Below are 8,426 nucleotides of genomic sequence, written 5' to 3'. Positions count from 1 at the left end.
CCCACATAAAGTGTTGCTAATTTCCAGGATGAATGTTCATCATGCAAAGTTAAGGGTGAGGGTGGGACACATTTGCCTCTGACAAGGAACCTTCCCTGACCCTCATAGTCATTAGTGCTCCTTCCTTGTATATATGGTATCCCTCCCAGGAAGAATGTAAGCTCAATGAGGGCAGACAGGGAGGAACTGACTCCTTTTCTTCTTTGGATCCGCAGTGTTCCAGCACAGAGCCCAGGACACAAGAGAAATTCATTCATTCAGTAAGCACTTCTTAATTGGCTTTGTGCTGCTGGGGGTACCAACAAATGAAAACTCATCCATGCCTTCAAGAAGGCTTCATTTTACTAGAGCGAAGTATATGCACCTGATAAGTGAATACAACATAGTCTGAGGAGAGAAAGAAAACCGTAACTGGGACCCCTCTGGTAGGCTTCCTGGAGGACATAGCTCCTGAGTACAACCTTGAAGGCAGCTAAGAATTCTAAGAGGTAGAGATGAGGAGGGAGGATGTTATATCAGTTCCAGACAGCAGAATGGGAGTCAGTTTGGCTGAAATAGAAAACTTTTTTTAAAAAGGAGTAAATATTTGCTAAAACTAAATGAAGTGATAAAATGGTAAGAACCTTAGACTTGGAAAAGAAGACTTGCCTTCAAACTGTGATTCTGACACTGAAAATTGACTGACAAAAGAGAAACTAATGACTGCATGAAGCATCAAGTTAAATCAAATATTGAAACATAAATAAATATTAAAACACAAGAAAGAGTGGGGGGGAAAGAAAATGTGAAATATCTTACAGCAAAAACAACTGTCCTACAAAATAAATTAAGGAGAAATAATTTAAGAATCATTGGACTTCTTGAAAGCCATGGTCATAAAAATAAAAAGAGTATGGAAATCATATGTCAAGAAATCCCACATCAAAGAGAAGATGGGAAACAAGGGGAAGGAGAACTATAAAAGAATATGCATAATGAACAATCATAAGTGTGAATGTGAGTGGTATGAATTCACCTATCACATGGATAAGAAAAGCAGAAAGGGCTGGAAGCCAGAATCCAATAATAATGCTATTTACAAGAAACACATTTGAAACACAATGATATACATAGAATTAAAATAAGAGGCTGGAGCAGAAATTATTGTGCTTCAGTCAAAATAAAAAAGTCAAGAGTGGTGATCATCATCTCCAACAAAGCAACAACAGAAGTAGACTTAATTAAAAGAGAAACTAGGAAACTACATTGTGCAGAAAGGTACCATAGATAATGAATTAATATCAATAATAACCATATGTGTACCAAATGCACAGCATCTAAATTTTTAAAGGAAAAGTTAAGCAAGTTGTAGGGAATCATAGATAGTAAGACTATAATACTGGAGGGCTCAATTTATCCTAGAGAATCTAATCATAAAAGGAAAAAATAATAAATGAAGGCTCTGATTAGATTTTTATAAAAGTTGGATATAATAGCCTTTGGAAGGAGAAAAAAGGAAAGGAAGAAGTGTAAAGCACTACTTTGTACTTGCCGATGTGCTAAGCACTATACAAATATTATCTCATCTGATCCTCACAACAATCCTGTGAGGTAGGTGCAATTATCATTTCCATTTTAAAGCTGGGGAAACCGAGGCAAACAGAGGTTAACTGAGTTACCCAGAGTTTCACATAATAAGTATCTAAGGTATTAGGGCATAAAAACCATGCAAATAAATTTAGAAAAGCAGAAAGATTAAATGGTTCTTTTATTGACCATAATGCAATAAAAATATATTCAATAAAGGAAGCAAAGATTAAAAATTAATTAGAAACTAAGTGACTTAATCCCAAAGAAAGGGTGGATCAAAGAACAAATCATAGAGATAATCAATAATTCCACTAAAAAATGATGACAACAATGAGGCAGCATGCCAGAATTTTGCGAATGTAGCCAAAGGATATGTGTATCTCTAAACACTTTCATCAATAAAAGAGAAAAGTCAACTTTCAACACTAGAATAACAACAAATAAGAAAAAAAAATCAATTACCAAATCTGAAAAACTGAAAATCAAAATTGAAAAATAAATAATAAATAAAATCAGGAGCTATTTTTTAAAAAAATTATGAAATAGATAAGCTATTAGTTGACTTTTAAAAGAAAGAAAAAAAAATACCAGTATCAAAAGTGAAAGGGACAAATTTGTAACAAGTAAAGAAATTAAGGAACTTATTAGGAGCTTTTTTACCCAACTATATGCCAATAATACTGACAATCTAACTAAAATAGATAAATATTTAAAAAATATAAATTTCACATTTTAAATGAAAAGGAAATAGAGTATTTAAATTACTCTATCTCAGAAAAAGAAATTGCACAGACCATAAATGAACTTGCAAAAAAATAAGAAAACATGGGACCAGACATATTTATAAGTGAGTTCTAAGAACAATTACTTCCAATACTATATAGAATGTTTGAAAAGAATATGAAAAAAAAATCCTATCCTTCCTTCTACAGCACAAATATGGTCTTCATACCTAAACCAAGGAGAGACAAAATGGAGAACAAAAGTTAAAGACCAATATCCCTAATGAATATCAATGCAAAAATTTTAAATAAAACGTTAGCAAAGAGGATACAGCAACATATCACAAAGATATGACACCATGATCAGGCTGGATTTATACCAAGAATGCAAGCCTAGTTTAGCAGTAGGAAAATTATAAGCATAATCAACCATTTTAAAAACAAAAATCATATAATTATAACAACTGATGCAGAAAAATGTTTGACAAGATACAACATTCCTTCCTCTTTTTAAACAAAACTCTACAAAGAGTAGGGATAAACAGAGCTTTTTAAAAATAGGATAAGTAGCATCAGCATTAGGGAGATAACCTAGGGCCTTTCCAGTGAGATCGGGATAAAGGATGCCTATTGTCATCATTAGCACTCAATACTATGCTAGAAATGCTGGCTATGGCAATAGGACAAGAAAAATGGAGCAAGGGAATATGCATGAACAAAGAAGAAGGAAAACTATCACTTTGGTAGATGATAGAATGAGTTTTTTTTTTTTTCAGAGAACTCTCAAGCAGAGGCGTCAAATACATGTCCCGAAGGTCTTACAAAGTTCCTGAGAGTGGCCTGAACCAGATAAAAATGTAACCAGGAAATATTTAACAAAGTAAATAAAATACAATAAAACATAAATAATGTTACATTTTAAACTAAGTCAATATGAGGCCCTCAGAGATCCCTTATGGACAGATTAGCAACCCCTGATTCTATTTGATTTTAATAAACTTTGCTGAAGTTATTAATTGTTTTAGTATTTTAGTTGATTCTCTTCTACAGAATCAACTAAAAAACTAGAACAATTAATAACTTCAGCAAAGTTTTGGGATGTAAAATAAACCTACACAAATCTGTATTTCTATATATTACCAGAAAGATAGAAGATTCCACTTAAAATAACTTGTGAATCTATCAGCCAACCTATATAGGAACTCTCAGAATACAATTACAAAATAATTTCATAAAAATATAAATTGTTCATGGGTAGGCTGAGCCAAAACAAGAAAAATGACATTATGTAGTGCCTTATTATCCACTGCTAAAGAATTACTTAAGACATAGGAGAGAAGATGGCAGCATAGAAGCACAAACTTGGCATGAGCTCCCGCTCCAATCACTTCCAATACATATTAAAAAAAATACTCTAAACAAACTTTAGGGCTATAGACCCCACAAAGTGACAGAGAGAAACAAACCTCCCACTGAAGGCAGCCCAGCAGGATGACAGGAAGAGTCTATCACCCAGAGCTGGGAGCCGAGTGCAGACCCCAGGCTGGTCCGACCAGCTGTGGCCAGAGCAGACTTCAGGAAAGTGAATCACCAGCAGCTGTGGTCGTTTCCAGACTGCTCAACACATTGCACCAAAGACCAAGTAAAAGGTCAGTGTGCAACTCTGTTGGAACAGGGGCGGGGGACCCCCGGGGTTAGAAGGGGTTGAGGCACAGTGACTGCACAGCCACCCCAGCAAAGCTGCCTCAGGAACTCTTGGCCTGCAGATGTAGGGGCACCAAGCAGCCATTCAGGGAGTAGTCTCTTTTGCTTTAACCTGCTTGGATCTGGATCATGGTCTTGGGTGGTGGTCCTGGGGTGTGTGGCCAGTGAGCCAGAGCTTGTGGGGGCTGCAGAGAGGGCAGTCTCCTAATAGCTCTGGCAACTGTGAAAACCCCAGCAATCTGGGACACAGCTCTCTCCACTCTGGAAGCAGAGTTCTATTGTGGCAAAGAGCTTGAGGGTCAAGTAATTGGCTGGCAATATGAGCAAGCAGAGGAAGCACAAACAGACCAGAGGATCCTTTTTGGGGGACAAAAAGGATCAAGGCCTAGAGCGGGAGTAAGACAGTGAAGTCAGAACTCCTGCAACAAAAACCTCCAAGAAAAATACGAGCTGGTTACAGGCCATGGAGGAGCTCAAGACGGATTCTGAAAATCAAATAAGAAAAGTGGAGGAAAAATTGGGAAGAGAAATAAGAATGATGCAAGGAAATCAGGAAAAGAGTGTCAACAGCTGGACTGAAGAAAATAACACTTTAAAAAATAGACTAACTCAAATGGCAAAAGAGGCCCAAAAAGCCAGTGAGGAGAAAAATGTCTTTAAAAGTCTAATTTGCAAGATGGAGAAGGAATTTCCAAAACTCACTGAAAAGAATAACTCCTTCAAAATTAGATTGAAGTGGGGCAGCTAGGTGGCAGAGTGAATAGAGCACTGGCCCTGGAGTCAGGAGGACCTGAATTCAAATACAGCCTCAGACACAACACAAAAACTAGCCATGTGACATTGGGCATGTCACTTAACCCCAATTGCCCTCAAAAACAATTACATTGGAACAATTGGAAGCTAATGACTTTATGAGAAATTAAGATACTATAAAACAGATCCAAACAAATGAAAAATAGAAGGCACTGTGAAAAACCATTGATTTGGAATATAAATCCAGGAGAAATAATTTAAAAATTATTGGACTACCTGAAAGCCATCATCAAAAAAAAAAGAGTCTAGACACCATCTTTCAGGAAATTACTAAGCAAAATTGCCCTGATGTTCTAGAGGGCAAAATATAAATTGAAAGAATTCACAAATCACCTCTTGAAAAAGATCCCAAAAAGAAAACTCCTAGAAATATTGTAGCCAAATGCCAGAGTTCCCAGGTCAAGGAGAAAATACTGCAAGCAGTCAGGAAGAAACAATTTGAGTATTGTGGAAACACAATCAGGATAACATAAGACCTAGCAGCTTTTACATTAAGGGATGGAAGGACTTGGAATATAATATTCTGCAGGTCAAAGGAGCTAGGATTAAAACCAAGAATCACCTACCCAGCAAAACTGAGTATAATGATACAGGGAAAAATGTGGTCATTCAATGGAATAGAGGATTTTCAAGCATTCTTGATGAAAAAGACAGAGCTGAACAGAAAATTTGACTTTCAGATAGAAGAAGTAAGAGAAGCATGAGAAGGTAAACAGAAAAAAGAAATCATAAGGAACTTATTAAAGTTGAACTATTTATATTCCTACATGGAAAAAAAAGATAATTGTAACTCATAAATCTTTTCTCAGTATGAGGACATTTGGAGGGAAAATGTGTTTATATATATATATATACATATATATGTACACATACATACATACATATGTATGTATAGGAGGGTGTATGTGTATATAAATATATATGTGAGTGTGAGCATATGTATGTTCATGTATACATAGACAGAGGGCACAGGATGAGTTGAATATGAAGGGGTGATATCTAAAAAATAAAATTAAGAGGTGAGAGGAATTTATTGGGAGAAGGAGAAAGGGAGAGATAGATTAACATAAATTATCTCATATAAAAGAAGCAAGAGAAAACTGTTACAATGGAGGGGAAGAGCAGGAATGTGAAAGGGAATGGGACAACCTTATTCTCATTGAATTTGGCTTAAGAAGGAAATACCATACATACACACTCAATTGGGTATCTTACCCTACAGGAAAATAGGGGACAAGGTGATAAGAGGGGGGATGATAGAAGGGAGGGCAGATTGGGGGAGAAGGTAATTAGAATCAAATGCTTTTGAAAAGGGACAGGGTCAGGGCAGCCAGGTAGCACAGTGAGTAAGAGCACTGGTCCCAGTGTCGGGATGACCTGGGGATCGAATCTGGGCTCAGACACTTAGCATCCACCCAGAAACACCTAGCCGTGAAACCTTGAGAAATTTACTTAACCCCAATTGCTTAAAAAAAAGGGACAGGGTCAAAATATAAAATAGAATAAGTGGGGGGCAGGATAGGATGGAGGGAAATATAGTTAGTCTTTTACAATATAGCTACTATGGAAACGTTTTGTGTAACTGTGTATGTACAACCTATATTGAATTGCTTGTCTTCCCAGTGGGGGTAGGTGAGGAGGGAAGAAGGAAAAAATCTGGAAATCAAATTTTCAAAAACAAATGTTTAAAAAAAATTCTGTTTTTTTACATGCAACTGGGAAATAAGATATACAGACACCGGGGTATAGAAATCTATCTTACCCTACTAGAAAGTTAGGGGGGCAATGATTGGGAGAAGCGATATTCAGTAGGCTTGCTATTTTGGGGTGGGCAGTAAGGGAAAGACAGGGATAAAATTGTAACTCAATCTTGTGGAAATGAATTTTGAAAACTAAAAATAAATAAATAATTTTAAAAAAGAATAACTTTAGAGATCTAGAAAAGAATAGTAACAATTTACCTGTAGGAAGAAAAGGTAAAGAACAGCCAAGGAATTAATGGGAAAAAGTGGAAAGGAAGGGTCCCTAATGGTACCAGTTCTCAAACCGTACTACAGAGCCATAGTCATTAAAATAATGTGGTATAGGGTGAAAAATAGAGATTGATCAGAGGAACAGATTAAGTACATACCGTAGACTAGTGTTTGATAAATCCAAATCTATCTTGATACATCCAGCTATTGGGGCAACAGTGCATTATTCAACACAAACTGTTGGGAAAGCTAGAAAGCAGTCTGGCAGAAACAATATAGACCAACAAGTGTGCAATATGTTAAGACAAGCTCCAAATGTGTACGTGATTTAGACATAAAGATTTATATCATAAACAAATTAGAGGATCATAGAAGAAATTATCTTCAGGTAGAGAAGAAGTTTATAAACAAAGAATGGAGAGGTTCACAGGAGATAAAATGGCCAGTTTTGATTACATAAAATTAAAAGGTTTTGCACACACACACACAAAACAATGGAAAGAAAATTTTAAAAGAAGCTAGAAATGAGGGGAAAATATTTGCAGCAAATATCTCTGAGAAAGATTTCATTTCCAAAATATAGAGAGAATTAATTCGAATTTATAAGAATAAGAGCCATTCTCAGATTGATAGTCAATGGATACAAACAGGCAGTTTTCAGAAGAAGACATCACAACGATCAATAGCTATATGAAAAAATGCTCTAACTTACTAATAGAGAAATGCAAATGAAAAAAGCTCTAAGGAATCGCACCGCATCTATCAGACTGGCAAATTTGGCAAATTACTGGAGCAGCTCTGGAAACACAGGTACATGTGTATACTTTTAGTGGAACTGTGAACTGGTCCAGCTATTTTGGAGAGTGATTTGGAACTATGCCCCAAAAGCTATCAAACTGTATGTACCCTTTGACCTGGCAATTCCAATACTGCTACCACGTAGTACCCTCAAAGAGATTTTAAAGGAGAGAAAAACGACACAGAAGTGCACAAACATTTATAGAAGTTATTTTCATGCTGACAAAAAAAATTGAAACTGAAATTTTTCAGTTGTATTCAATTGTGTCCAACTCTCTGTGACCCTATTTGGCATTTTCTTGGCAGCGATACTGCAGTGGTTTGCCATTTCCATCTTCAGTCATTTTACAGATGAAGAAACTGAGACAAGCAATGGGAAGTGATTTATCCAGGCTCATACAGCTAGTAAGGGTTTAAGGCTGGATTTGAACTCAGGAAAATGAGTCTTCTTGATTCCCCATCCAGTGCTCTATCCACTGTATAGCTGCCCTCTTTGAAACTTAGGGGATATTTATCAATTGGGGAACGACTGAACAAGTTATGTTATATGAATGTGATGGAATGCTGCTGTGCTGTAAGAAATGATAAAGGGAGCAGTTTCAGAAAAGCCTGAGAAGTCTTGTATGAACGGACACAGAGTGAAGTAAGCAGAACCAGGAGACAATTTTTACAGTAATAGCAATATCGTAAAGACAAACAACTTTGAAAGATTAGGAGCCCTGACCAACACAATGAGCAATCACATTTCCAGAGGACTTATGATGAAACCCACCACAGAGAGAAGTAACACAGACTGAGGAATTTTTTGGACACGGCCAACATGGGAGTTTGTTTTGCTAAACTGTAA

The sequence above is a fragment of the Petaurus breviceps genome, unplaced genomic scaffold (genome assembly GCF_028583685.1).
Source record: "Petaurus breviceps papuanus isolate PSGF00001 unplaced genomic scaffold, PetGlider_PUasm1.0 208, whole genome shotgun sequence".
Lineage (NCBI taxonomy): Eukaryota > Metazoa > Chordata > Mammalia > Diprotodontia > Petauridae > Petaurus > Petaurus breviceps.
This window is presented reverse-complemented; position numbering follows the sequence as displayed.